General features: G+C 41.4%; 1 protein-coding gene across 1 annotated transcript in view; it reads right to left on the bottom strand.

Annotated features, from left to right (window-relative positions):
* Nucleotides 1-12,201, bottom strand: part of LOC133633934 (C-type lectin domain family 4 member G-like) — a 42,009-nt gene that overhangs the window by 9,273 nt on the left and 20,535 nt on the right. The gene's annotated exons all lie outside the window — the stretch shown is intronic.

Raw genomic sequence — 12,201 nt, 5'->3', positions numbered from 1 at the left:
AAAACTCCACACTTTGGGGCACTTGTCACGTGAGAATTTGCTCCAAGCCCAAGAACGTCAGCAGCGCCTGTGTAACAAGGGGACGAAACTCAGACAATTTTCACCGGGAGAGAAAGTACTTATATTACTCCCAACATCCAGCTCCAAATTACTCGCCAGGTGGCAGGGACCCTTTGTGGTCACACGACGAGTAGGTGACGTGGATTACGAGGTCAGGCGGTCTGACCGGGGTGGGGCAACACAAATATACAACCTCAACCTACTAAAAGGTTGGAGGGAAGCGGAGCCTGTCTCCATGGTGACGGTGATAGCGGAGGGCGAGGAGCTGGGGCCGGAGGTTCCCCCCTCCCCCCGGCCCTTTCCTCTCCGCTGTGATAATCATCTGACGCCGTCACAGAAAGCAGATGTGGCCAAATTGCAGCAGCATTTTGCTGACGTGTTCTCCCCCCTGCCAGGCCGCACGACTCTCACCCAGCATCACATAGAGACCAGCCCAGGCGTGACGGTGAGGTCTCGGCCCTACAGGCTGCCCGAACACAAGCGCAAAGTAGTTCGGAAAGAAAGCCATGCTGGAATTGGGAGTGATAGAAGAGTCACACAGTGCGTGGTGCAGCCCCATAGTTCTGGTGGGGAGGAAAGATGGGTCTGTGCGGTTCTGTGTGGATTACCGCAAGGTAAATGATGTGTCACGTTTTGACGCCTATCCAATGCCCCGGGTCGACGAGCTCCTGGACCGGTTGGGCACTGCTCTGTTTTTTACGACACTGGATTTGACTAAGGGCTACTGGCAAATTCCCTTGTCTCCAGAGTCTAAGGAAAAAACGGCATTCTCCACTCCGGAAGGTTTATACCAATTCGTGACCCTTCCGTTCGGCTTGTTCGGTGCGCCCGCCACATTTCAGAGACTCATGGACCGGGTGCTGCGGCCCCACGCTGCATATGCTGCAGCCTATCTGGATGACGTCATCATCCAGGGGACCAGCTGGGCGGAGCATGTGCAGAGGGTGGGGGCGGTGCTCGAGTCCCTGAGGCGGGCGGGGCTCACCGCCAACCCGGCGAAGTGCGCGGTTGGCCGGAGGGAGGTACAGTATCTGGGGTACCACTTGGGGGAAGGTCAGGTGCGGCCTCAGGTAGAAAAAACCGCAGCAGTTGCGGCCTGCCCGACCCCGAAGACGAAAAAGGAGGTGAGGCAGTTTTTAGGGTTGGTGGGCTACTACCGGAGGTTCATTCCTCGGTTTGCGGACCTGACCAGCCCACTAACTGACCTCACCCGAAAAGGTGCTCCAGATCTGGTCCAGTGGACGGGGCAGTGCCAGCAGGCATTCGAGAAGGTGAGGAAAGCACTTTGCGAGGAGCCGGTACTGCGCATGCCTGATTTTTCTATCCCATTTTGTTTGCAGGCGGACGCGTCGGGCAGAGGACTGGGAGCCGTTTTATCCCAGCAGCGGGGGGGCACCGACCACCCGGTCCTGTACATCAGCAGAAAGTTATCGGAAAGGGAGGCCAGATACAGCACTGTGGAAAGGGAGTGCCTCGCCATCCGGTGGGCGGTCGGTGCCCTCCGGTACTATCTGCTGGGACGCCCGTTCAGCCTCTGCTCGGATGCATCTCAGCTACAACTGGGTTCTATTAACACAAATACGACGGTATATACGACGGACATTGCCCTCCAAAATAGTTTCTCTCTCTTTGATGAAATAACATTGGAGGAATTGTTAAAATGTGTAAATGGGACAAAACAAACAACATGTTTACTTGACCCAATTCCTGGGAAACTTATCAAGGAGCTTTTTGTTTTATTAGGTCCATCAGTGTTAAATATTATAAACCTATCACTTTCCTCTGGTACTGTTCCTCTAGCATTCAAAAAAGCGGTTATTCATCCTCTACTCAAAAGACCTAACCTCGATCCTGACCTCATGGTGAACTACCGGCCGGTGTCCCACCTACCGTTTATCTCGAAAATTCTCGAAAAAATTGTCGCACAGCAGCTAAATGAACACTTAGCGTCTAACAATCTCTGTGAACCTTTTCAATCCGGTTTCAGGGCAAATCACTCTACGGAGACAGCCCTCGCAAAAATGACTAATGATCTATTGCTAACGATGGATTCTGATGCTTCATCTATGTTGCTGCTTCTTGATCTTAGCGCCGCTTTCGATACTGTTGATCATAATATTTTATTAGAGCGTATCAAAACGCGTATTGGGATGTCAGACTTAGCCTTGTCTTGGTTTAACTCTTATCTTACTGACAGGATGCAGTGTGTCTCCCATAACAATGTGACCTCGGACTATGTTAAGGTAACGTGCGGAGTTCCCCAGGGTTCAGTTCTTGGCCCTGCACTCTTTAGTATTTACATGCTGCCGCTAGGTGACATTATACGCAAATACGGTGTTAGCTTTCACTGTTATGCGGATGACACCCAACTCTACATGCCCCTAAAGCTGACCAACACGCCGGATTGTAGTCAGCTGGAGGCGTGTCTTAATGAAATTAAACAATGGATGTCCGCTAACTTTTTGCAACTCAACGCTAAGAAAACGGAAATGCTGATTATCGGTCCTGCTCAACACCAACATCTATTTAATAATACCACCTTAACATTTGACAACCAAACAATTAAACAAGGCGACTCGGTAAAGAATCTGGGTATTATCTTCGACCCAACTCTCTCGTTTGAGTCACACATTAAGAGTGTTACTAAAACGGCCTTCTTTCATCTCCGTAATATCGCTAAAATTCGTTCCATTTTGTCCACAAGCGATGCTGAGATCATTATCCATGCGTTCGTTACATCTCGTCTCGATTACTGTAACGTATTATTTTCGGGCCTCCCTATGTCTAGCATTAAAAGATTACAGATGGTACAAAATGCGGCTGCTAGACTTTTGACAAAAACAAGAAAGTTTGATCATATTACGCCTATACTGGCTCACTTGCACTGGCTTCCTGTGCACCTAAGATGCGACTTTAAGGTTTTACTACTTACGTATAAAATACTACACGGTCAAGCTCCTGCCTATCTTGACGATTGTATTGTACCATATGTCCCGACAAGAAATCTGCATTCAAAGAACTCCGGCTCATTAGTGATTCCCAGAGCCCAAAAAAAGTCTGCGGGCTATAGAGCGTTTTCTATTCGGGCTCCAATACTATGGAATGCCCTCCCGGTAAAAGTTAGAGATGCTACCTCAGTAGAAGCATTTAAGTCTCATCTTAAAACTCATTTGTATACTCTAGCCTTTAAATAGACTCCCTTTTTAGACCAGTTGATCTGCCGTTTCTTTTCTTTTCTTTTCTACTCTGCTCCGGGGTGGACCGCTAGCCTGTCCATCAGATGGGGACATCTCTACGCTGCTGACCCGTCTCCGCTCGGGATGGTTCCCGCTGGCCCCACCATGGACTGGACTTTCGCTGATGTGTTGGACTTTCACAATATTATGTCAGACCCACTCGACACCGAGGATGTCGTTGTGGCTTGTACAGCCCTTTGAGACACTTGTGATTTAGGGCTATATAAATAAACATTGATTGATTGATTGATTGATTAGATTTCGCAGGTGGTACGTGTTAATCTGATCATCTGTTGTCTTTAACAGTGAGCGGCCAGCGGAGGAGAGGGGAGGAGAGAGAGACACACATCTGAAAAGATTGTACTGAAAAGATAAATTGAAACACATGGTGATTAAAGGCTTGGTGAAACGGCACAACTGACTCCTGGCGTGATATCAGGGGAACGGGTAGGGAACGACCTCCACAGATGTTATCTCCAATAATTGTATTTTTGACCATCCATCAAAATGTTGACACACATGTAGGACGAAGGGTTCTTGTCAGTCCATTGTCTGTCTTTGCAAAGCAAGCACTGATCCTGGAACTGTCAGCTTGCACGTCCTTCTGACACTTGCTAAATAAAACGCCAAATAGTGCTCGTAAAACAGTGATGAGTGTTGATAAATGACATTGCGCATGCTAAATATTCATATTTGCATCTTCTCCTCCCAGTATTGTGGGCGTTTTGATGATAAGCATATATTTTGCTTATTAATGAAACATACATTGCACCCCTTATTCTGCTCACTCAGGGGTCGTCAACCCAAAATGTTGAAATTGGACCAAAAAAACAAATCTGTCTGGAGCAGCAAAAAAAAAAAAAGCCTTATATAGGCCTTATAATAAAGGCAACACATGTGGAAATGTTTGTATTTATTTTATAATATTATTATATATTAATATATATTTTATTTATTTATTATTTATTAGCCTGCTCAGTGGCCTTGTGGTTAGAGACATACCAAAGACTATAAAAAATGGGACCCATACCTCCCTGCTTGGCACTCAACATCAAGGGTTGGAATTGGGCGTTAAATCACCAAAATGATTCCCGAGCGCGGCCACCGCTGCTGCTCACTGCTCCCCTCACCTCCCAGGGGGTTGAACAAGGGGATGGTCAAATGCAGAGGGTAATTACACCACACCTAGTGTGTGTGTGACTATCAGTGGTACTTTAACTTTAATTGTGGCGAGCACTAGGATGCAGGTTTCACACCCAAAGGTTCTGAGGTGGGGGCATGACTTAATTTTTAAGGTGGGCCTTTAAGCACTTCCTGAAGGCGATCCGCCGATACCCCATTATGCTATAATATTGATTCTCAAATCAAAATATATGCACTTTTGATACTTTAGTTATTTGAGATAATGTATATCACCATCAGCAACACAGTGTAAAGTAACTTAATAAATAAGGTATTGTCTAAATGAAACATGATTGGAGGGAACTACTGTTGTTATTAAAGAATTGTATGTATACTTTTATTGTAGGCCATTTGGAGGATAACGCCATGTTTTTTCCTGGTGACTTTTTTTTTTAGCGTTTAAAGAGATTTCCCAAAGAGCAGCCACACGTGAAATATACTACTTTTTTTCATATACCATTTCCCCATCTTTTTCCTTTATCAAATATTTTTTTAAAAGCTCAAGGGAGCCAATAGGGCGGCGCTAAAGAGCTCCAGAGCCACGGGTCGACGACCCCTGTGCTCACTTAACTGACGCAATCCTCTTTGCACGCGTTTAGTAGATCAGCTTTGCGTGTGCTGTCAGGTTTGCACGTGTTTTAACACACGCAAACCTTTACTAAATCAGGCTCTTAGCGTCAAACAATCTTTGTGAACCCTTTAAGTAAATGTTTAGGGCAAATCACTCTACTGAGACAGCCCTCGCAAAAGTAAGTATAAAAAAAAGTGTGACAACAGGCGACCTCATCCTCCCTTCCCTTTTTTCATGAGCACATTCAGGCCTGAGACACATCACCCCTGTAAATTAAATGTACTATTGTTATGTATTATTATGACTAGTGTTCTAAAAGGAAGACACACAAGGAAATAGGCCACATGATGCGATAGCTGGGCCAGATGCAGACATCACTGCTCCTACAGTGTTAAAGCCTAAACCTGCAAAGTTAAAGTGGTGCAATTTGGATTTCAACCAAATATTATTTATAAAAATATGCCTTGAACGTCCTCCAAATCATTAATGACGTCAGTCAGGGGGGTTCAGCAAATCTTATGAGACTTCAGCCCACACTTGAGAGAAGCTTGCCAAAAGACGGCACTTTTTAATTGTGCATAAAATGTGTATTGACAGAATGTGAAAATACAACCGGTCCAAGATGTATTTTCAGGCTTTGTTTATTGCTTTCTTAATTTGAACTTTGTCGAGTTACCTAATTATGTATTCTCCACAGAACCAGCGTCCTCAGCACTGAACAATTGTGTTTTACATAATATGGCTAATTTTGTTCACAGAACATCGACAAAAGAAACAAGAACAAATGTCCGCTGTAGTGGACGCCGGTTGACAGGAAAATACATACAGCATCCAGTGTAACCTCAATTTACAAAACCCTCATTGTACTAACTTTTCTATAAAGAACCACAGACCGAATACATTTCTGCTTTGGTATACGAACATTGGGCCCCATTCAGCAACCGTTCTTAAGAACAAATTTTGTTCTTAGGCCCACTTACGAAGTTTTTAAGGAGATGTTTGTATTCACCAATGTTTTCTTAGATGGGATCTGTTCGTAGGTAAGAACAAAATCTACGAGTGTTCCGGAGCACTTTTAGGGTGGCCTATTTGTTCTTAAGTGTGACAAGTTCCCTTACTTCTATTGTCTAATGTTAAATTAATTTCATAGATAGATAGATAGATAGATAGATAGATAGATAGATAGATAGATAGATAGATAGATGGATAGATAGATAGATAGATAGATAGATAGATAGATAGATAGATAGATAGATACATATATATATACATATATATATATATATATATATATATATATATATATATATATATATATATATATATATATATATATAGATAGATAGATAGATAGATAGATAGATAGATAGATAGATAGATAGATAGATAGATAGATAGATAGATAGATAGATAGATGGATGGATGCATAGATAGATGGATACATAGATAAAACAGACAGACATATAGCAAAATGAGCAATATATAGACATTTCAAAATACAGTGTGCGTGCACGCGCGCGCACACACACACACACACACACACACACACACACACACACACAAACACACACACACACACACACACACACACACACACACACACAAACACACACACATACACACACACAATCATCAATTACAGGGGCGTTGATTTAGTGATTGGTGACTCTTTAAAAGACCAACAGGCCTTTCACATCATGTTGCAACTCAACTCACACAATGGCAATGCTTTTGTTGCTACTGCAAGATAACGCAGATCGTGGCCTGGGGAGGGAGCGCATATTTCACAACAATGTAGACCTATTTGCCCGAAGTGACAAATATTTATTTGAACGCTTTAGGCTACCTCAGCAGTCCCCCATTTCTTAAACTTACGCTTTGACATTATGTATTCCCCCGCGGAATAATACGAATTTCTCTTCTGTAATCTGTTTGTGTTTTCTCCGTGTGTTTGACGTTTGGCATTCCGCCGGAATTGTGCCCTTATATGGGGAATTAAGGGCGTTTACCTATGCAAATTACGGAATTAAGGGTGTTCACATTTGCATATTGGGGAAATAAGGGCGTGTTTATATGCAAATTATGATAGACACGCACGCGCTAACCATTTGGCATTCAGCAACTTAAGAACAGCAGGTGTGAACAATTTGGCCGTTTATGAACACATCATGAATTTGAATGGACTCCTCTTAGGAAATCACTTAGGAAGAAAGATAAGAGGAAAAGTTAGGAACTTATTGCTGAATGGGGCCCATTGTCTCTGTGTACGAGCGTTTATTCCACTCATTCTGTGCCTGTCAGAACATCTATTCAACTAGTGGGCGGGCTGATCGATCTCCAGTGCTCACAAGAGTGCTATTGTAGCAAATATTGCTGCTACTTTGTGTGCTTTTCAAGGGTTTTTTAGCCTTTTTACAATTGTTTTCTAATTTTGCTCAGTCCATATTAGGTAAAGTTGATTTTATTTTTTATTTCTAATCAATGCTGTTAAAGTTAAGGAGTTTTGTGATTTCAAATTGAGCGCACCACAGGGCTAATGACAGTGTGTGTGCGTGTCGGCAGGGCGGTTGAATAACGAGGACAGTTCAGTTGTTGCTGTTTTTTGACTTTGTTAATATGAAGATAGTTGATCCATCACCCCCTTGTTATGCTTGTTTGATATACAGTACTGTATAGCACTTTGTATTTTTTTCAACGTGTACAAACTTTTACTAAAATATGGACTTGTGTTAAGGCTGGAACCCGCCATTCATATTTACATTGTTTCTCATGAGAACAGTTGCTTTAATATACAAACTTTTTTAAATTATTTTTAATGAATCCTGTTCAAGAACCAATTATGTTGCATTGTTTGTCCAGGATTTTGTTTGTGATTGTCTAAAATGCCGGAATTTGTGGCAACTTTTTCAGAAAGTTGCGGCAAAAGTTGAAATGTTTTGAAACTTATTTCACCATTAACATTAAATCAACTTGTGATTTTATGAATTTGCTGTCAGTGTTTTAAGCATTCATTGTAACATTAACCGAAAAATCATGGGGTTTCAAAAATAATCGGAAAACAAATAATATATTGATGTTTTATTCTTTTTATACGACACAGACTTAAAAATAGACATTAGATGGCAGTAAAAAAACATAATCAGAGCTCATTGTCAAATTAATTAGAACTAATAATAATAATAATAAAATATAAATGTATTTATAATTTCAATCATAGAAAGAAACACACCAACCACTTCCTTATTGTCCGATGTCTGCTCTGTTGTCCACAAGTTGCAGACATTCTCCGTGTATGTTTTGCACTTGTCCATTAAACATTGATATCATTTACCATCAAATGTGAACAGCATTTGTGAACTGTAAGAGCCATCTATGGCGCTTTTTTTGTTGGTAAATGAGAGACAATGTGAGATTATCATCACACTTCAACATCTCCAACATGTAAATGCTGCCTCTGGTCAGCATTGCAAATGGAAATGTACCCAACAAATTAAAAACACCCAACATATTGTTGGGTATTGTGGCCAAAGAGCTCAATTTTTGTTTCATCTGACCACAGAACTTTCCTCCAGAAGGTCTTATATAGGTCCATGTGATTTCAGATGAAACACAAATTTAGTTGTTTGGCCACAATACTTAGCAATATGTTTGGAGGAGAAAAGGTGAGGCCTTTAATCCCAGGAACACAATTCCTACCGTAAAGTATGGTGGTTGTAGTATAATGCTCTGGGCCTGTTTTGCTGACAATGGTACTGGTGCTTTACAGAGAGTAAATGGGACAATGAAAAAGGAGGATTACCTCCTAATTCTTAAGGACAAATTAAAAATACCCAACATATAGTTGGGTATTGTGGCCAAAGAGCTCAATTTTTGTTTCATCTGACCACAGAACTTTCCTCCAGAAGGTCTTATATAGGTCCATGTGATTTCAGATGAAACAAAAATTTAGTTGTTTGGCCACAATACTTAGCAATATGTTTGGAGGAGAAAAGGTGAGGCCTTTAATCCCAGGAACACCAGGCCTACCGTAAAGCATGGTGGTGGTAGTATTATGCTCTGGGCCTGTATTGCTGACAATGGTACTGGTGCTTTACAGAGAGTAAATGGGACAATGAAAAAGGAGGATTACCTCCAAATTCTTAAGGACAACCTAAAATCATCAGCCCGGAGGTTGGGTCTTGGGTGCAGTTGGGTGTTCCAACAGGACAATGACCCCAAACACACGTCAAAAGTGGTAAAGGAATGGCTAAATCAGGCTAGAATTAAGGTTTTAGAATGGCCTTACCAAAGTCCTGACTTAAATGTGTGGACAATGCTGAAGAAACAAGTCCATGTCAGAAAACCAACACATTTAGCTGAGCTGCACCAATTTTGTCAAGAGGAGTGGTCAAAAATTCTACCAGAAGCTTGTCAGAAGCTTGTGGATGGCTACCAAAAGCGCCTTATTACAGTGAAACTTGCCAAGGGACATGTAACCAAATATTAACATTGCTGTATGTATACTTTTGACCCAGCAGATTTGGTCACATTTTCAGTAGACCCATGATAAATTCATAAAAGAACCAAACTTTATGAATGTTTTTTGTGACCAACAAGGATGTGCTCCAATCACTCAATCACATAAAAATAAGAGCTGTAGAAATTATTGGAAACTCAAGACAGCCATGACATTATGTTCTTTACAAGTGTATGTAAACTTTTGACCACGGCTGTAAGTTTAGATGGATGTACGTTGTTTCTTAATGGGGAAAGACGTTTATGTCTCTTGTTTTTATGTTAGCCTTAAAACTAGCTTGGTAGCACCTGTCAGTCTGTGATTTTATCAATGTGCAGTTATCAATCATGTTTTTTTAAAATAATTTTAATTTAAAACGGTAATATTAACTGTTTATCTCTACTGTACATCTCTAGTCAACTGGACGTGACGTCCCGCGCTACCCAGATACCATAACATGGCACCGTTGGATTTCACGTGAATCTGTGCCTGGTAGGACCAGTAGGATTTGGTCATGCCAAAAATGTACTGAACTCGGTGCCTATCCCTAGTTATAATTGACTTGTTTCAGACATGTTTAACAAGTTACAATAAGAAATATCATTGGTTACGTCTAAGAAGTAAATGTTTATATACCAAATTTCCCAGAAGGCTTATTGCCATAGACAGAAACAGGAATTAGGTCTGATAGTTTAGTAGATCAGCAGAGTGTCACACCTGGGTGAAGTCTTGTCTGGGTTTCGTCTGGTTTCATGTTGTCTTGTCATTTCCTGTTTTATTTTGAAATGTTAACTCTCCCTCTCGTTTCAGATCACTTGCCTTTCCTCCTGTTTCACTGGTCTGATGTCTCTCCTGATTGCTTGATTGTGCCCACCTGTGTCACTCTCCCTCATGTGTATAAATGTCTCGTCCTCCTCTCGTCCTGTGCCAGAGTGTTTCGTATCTTTTTGCGCGTAACCTCCAGCGTTTCTTTGCCACAGTCTTGTCTTCAGCCATAGCCATGTTTTGTGTACCTTTTTGGATCCACAGGAGTATATTTTGGTTTGTAAGTTTTCTCAGGTAGGATTAGCTTCCAAGCATCACCTCCGTTGGAGCGCCTTTTGTTATATTTGGTAGTTTTTGTTCTTAGCCCCTTTTTTCCCTCCATAGCCAGAGCGTTTTGAGTTGTTTATATTTTTGTTAGTTTAGTGGTCAGGTTAGGTCTGTTTTGATAGCCTGTTTTGTTTCTCCCGTTTTGGACCCCTCCCCTTGTGAGAATAAATAACTGTTTCTCAAATCCTGCATCTGTGTTCAGAGTCCTGTTCTGGTCGTGACACAGAGCTGATTTACTAAACGTATGCAAAGTGGATTGCGTCTGTTAGAGGGTAACTGCACTTTTTTTGGAAGTTTGCCTAGAGTTCACAATCATTACAAGACCACACATTTTTTTTCTTTTTAGGATTTTAAAGACGATAAAAAACGCTTGAAAGATGCGGCTAGTGGGAGTCACCGTTGTAGCCTTCAAACCCTCTAAGACAACTTCAAAACTTTCCAACGTATTATATACACACTGCAAGTATATATATAATGTAGTAACAGACACGTTCATAACAATATGTAATACGTTCAATAGTTACCGTATTTTGATCATTTTAATAATTTCCAGGATTTATTTATTCCGCGCATTGATTTTTGTTTCCATAGCGAGCGCATGTCTGACTTCTGGCAACATGTGTGTTCCAACTTCCGGAATCAAACACATGTGTGTGTGTTCTAATTATGGCAGACTTTGTAACAGACAAGGAATACGACTATTTTTGGACAAATGAGGATTCACAACGTTATCTTTTTGAAGCTAAATATATGGAGGATGAACTACTGCCTATAGAAGACAGCACGAAGAAGAGGGTGAAAGGTTGGAGCAGACAGAAGGCGATAGAGTGAGGTGAAAGCGACTCGAAGCTGCAAAATGTGGAATTTGGAGACAAGCTATTTTGACATAAATGGCGTGCTTACCCCAAATCAAAAATAAATGTCCATGGCCAGCTGGACCAGACAGACATCCATCGAATGAGTCACACTTTATATCGATCATGATACATGCAGCACGTCATGCCTGTCATTACAACTACAGTACATACGCTGTATAGCGGGCTTTGCAAAACAAAACATGAAATGTGGGCTAATACTTTACTTATTCTGTAATATGATTGTTCATGTTTTCCAATCAGTACAGATTGGTGTTCTATCACAGTATTGTGCAATACAAACTCGAACGCGTTTCGCGATGTTGTCGAAGCTAGCGTATCACTTGCCGTAGTTAGCTCTTACGGCTAATACCGAAGCACACCGATGTGTTACTACGATAGAAAAAGAGTACCTCAGCGTTCGCTCTTACAATAACAATGTCGCTACAGCTTGGGCTAATATATGGGTTACGGAACATAAATAAAGTATTATTGACAGATTTTTGAAAGGATTTAGCTTTAGAATTGATTGCTCCTATTAGCTGCATTGCTAGCTACCAAGAATGAGACGATTTATATATGTTAGACTGCAAAGAGAAAAAAAAAACCTTTTGTCTTATTGTCTCTCATAATGATTGTGAACGATAGGCAAAATTCCTAAAAAAGTGCATTTTCCCTTTTAGTGAACAGAACAAGGCTTGCAATCCATTT

This window comes from Entelurus aequoreus, linkage group LG18 (genome assembly GCF_033978785.1).
Source record: "Entelurus aequoreus isolate RoL-2023_Sb linkage group LG18, RoL_Eaeq_v1.1, whole genome shotgun sequence".
NCBI lineage: Eukaryota > Metazoa > Chordata > Actinopteri > Syngnathiformes > Syngnathidae > Entelurus > Entelurus aequoreus.
Note: the sequence above shows the minus strand (reverse complement) of the source record. Positions and strands in the feature narration are given on the sequence as shown.